The following is a 3,027-nucleotide window of genomic DNA, read 5'->3' on the forward strand; positions in this document are numbered from 1 at the left end:
GCTGACCCCAGAATCCCAGAGTTTCGGAGCTGTTGGACCTTTAGCCACCACGGAGCCCAGCAGTCCCCTATGCTTTTCCCGTGAGAAGGCCAAGGGGTGCCTCGCAGAGAGTTAGGGACAGGGCCCACCTTCTGTGTGTCATCAATCTGCCAAGAGGGGTAGGACCCTTCTGGAAAGATTCTTTCAGAAGGCACGGACATGTTCGCACCCAGAAATAATTACCACTTAACTGATCAAAGCACTGTGCCTTTCCATCCTCTCACATAATCAATCTCCCCAGCAACCCTGGAAACCCACCGCCATGAACTCACTTTAGTAGGTGAGGAAGTTGACAACCCAGAGGAGCTAAAAAGACCACACGTGCCCATTAACTAAGCTTTACTGTATGCCCCGCTCACAACAGCCCTATGAAGCAAGCGTTAATATTATCCTGATTGCACAGGAGAAGCCCGGGCTCAGAGACATTAAGTAACTTGTATGAGGTCACTCAGCTAGTAAGTCGCTGGGGCAGGACTTGAACCCAGAGCCTAAGCTCCAGGATGGGGATGCATAGTCATCTGACTCCAGACCCAGGCTCAGCCCCAGCTGCAGCATTGTCCTTCAGTATTAAAGATCCTTTTGTCAGTTTGTTGTTTGGAGGCCGGGCTCTCCTAGTATTCTGCACAGTGGACAACTGCGTCAGGGGTCAGAAGGGAGGCAGGCTTGGATGAGGTCAGCTAAGGCCTGGAGCTGCCCCTGTGGGAGCCCTTGGCCAAGGTTCTGGGTCCATTTTAATAAGTGATGTATTAAAATGTTCCTGCTGGAGGCCACCCTGTCAGCCGAGGCAGGATCCTCTCCCTGAGAAGACGGAGTCTGCCCTTTCCGGGGACTCCATTCAGCCAAAGGGAATATAAATCTTAAATATGCTCTAACAATGGGGTAAAAATTTGTCGAGAAGGCACTTTGGGGACTGGGAAGATATCAAATTATACCAAGTGCAGGATATCTGGTTAGGTAGCAATAAATATGGAAAAGGCCACTAAAAGTCCAAGGTGGGGGAGGGTGTCGCTAAGCTTCCACGCATGGATGGAGCATCCAGGGCTGCATTATTCAAACCCTGCTAATTAAATGCTTGTAATAAGCATCTATCTCTTTGGATTCTGCTTCTGTGGCCTGTGCAGGCTGACAGCCTGAAGGAATATCAAAAAGCACCTCTAAGGAGAAAATTGGAAAATTAAGTTTTAAAAGAAAGAGACTTGAAAATTACTGCTGTCTGGAGGCCACAGAGGAAGGAATGACTTCCTGGTGTCTCTGCAGGCTGCAGATTCTCAGGTCCTGAGGGCCCAGCGGAAGAGGCAGATAGTAGGGTACTGGTTTGGGAATTAGATGACTTGGATTGGAAACCTCTGTCCTATGCTTTCTAGTTGTGACTTGAGACCAGTTTTTCAAGCTTTTTGGGCCTACATTTCCTCTTCTATAAAATGGGGATGACAACAATACCTACCACAGAAACAACCCCCATCTTCCTCCCCAGCGCAGGCCCTGGTACATAATAAATGATAGCCATCAATATAAACATATATAAAGTGCCTACTGAGTGCCAGGTGATGGACTTTCAAGACCTAGCAAACAGTTCTTGCTGCATGAAGCTTCTTGGCAGATGGTTTTTGACAGCCCTGAGCTGACACCCTGAGGGTGATCAGGGTCAAGGAAGGCATCATCAAGGGGTGGCAGGGGGAGTGGAGGAGTCAGCTTGCCTCTCATTATCTCCATCAGCTACCCAAAGCCCCCAATAAATGTAATCCTAAGAAATCTGTGTGTTTGCTCTCCAAAGCAGTGTCAAGGGAAGTCCTCTACCCACTTCTAACGAGATTGTTCAAACTCTTCTCTCTCTGGGTAGAGACTAGCAGGTACTGACTTCTTGCCCTGGGAAGGAAAAAGCTTGGCCTTCTGCTTGGATCCCCTCATTGGGCAGGTCCTCCTCAAGTTTCATTCATTTGACAGGTATCGACTTAGCATCTACTATGCACCAGGTCCTGTGCTAAGCTCAATGGTGAGAAAACGAGAGTTTTCCCTGGGCTTGAAAATGATGATAATTCCCATGGAAATGAGGTTGGGAGCTAGGGGCTTGGATACCCCCAAAGTCGGCAGCTCAGATCCTTAATGGTGGCAGAAAAGAGCGAACCAAAGAGAACTGGATCTTGGGATTGCCTAAAACCCGAACATGAGGTCTACTTAAAAAAAAAAAAAAAAGTGCTTTAGAATAGTTTTAGATCTACAGAAAGTTGCGAAGATACTACATCTAGCCCTGACCCAGTTTCTCCTATTGTTCACATCTGACTTTGCTATGGGACATTTTTCACAGCTAAGGAAACAACATTGGTACATTACTATCGACTAAACTGAATGGATTTCATTCATTTTTTTCTAATGTTCTTTTTCTGTCCCAGGATACCACATTACTTTTAGTCATCATGTCTCCTTAGGCTCCTCTTGGCTGAGATAGTTTCTCAAACTTTCCTTGTGTTTGATGGTCAGGTATTTTGTAGACTGTTCCTTAGTTGGGGTTTGTCTGACGTTTTTCTCATGGTTCAATTGGAATTATGGATTTTGAGAGGAAGATCATGGAGGTAAAGGGCCATTCTCATCACATCTTCTCAAGGGTGCATGCTATCAACATGACTTATCACTGTTGACTTTGACCTTGATCACTGAGGTAGTGTTTGTCAGGTTTCTCCACTGCCAAACTGCTCTACCCCACCCCTTTCTATACTTTCCTTCTGGAAGGAAATCATCACGTGTAGCCCACTTAAGGAGTGGGGAGTTATGTTCCCTCTCTTTGAGGCGGGGGGTAGAGGTGGGAATATCTCCATAAATTACTTTAGATTCTTCTGCCCAGGCGATGTGAGTGACCCGTGTTCAGCCGTTCAGCTTTGCCTTTGTGTTGGGCAAGCCCACTGTGGTTTAGATGTAATCATGAGTTTCCAGGCAAACCGGAGAAGAGCAAAAATGCCCACAGACCCAATGTATTGCCTGTTGACCGATAGA

This window comes from Pteropus alecto, unplaced genomic scaffold (assembly GCF_000325575.1).
Source record: "Pteropus alecto unplaced genomic scaffold, ASM32557v1 scaffold39, whole genome shotgun sequence".
Lineage (NCBI taxonomy): Eukaryota > Metazoa > Chordata > Mammalia > Chiroptera > Pteropodidae > Pteropus > Pteropus alecto.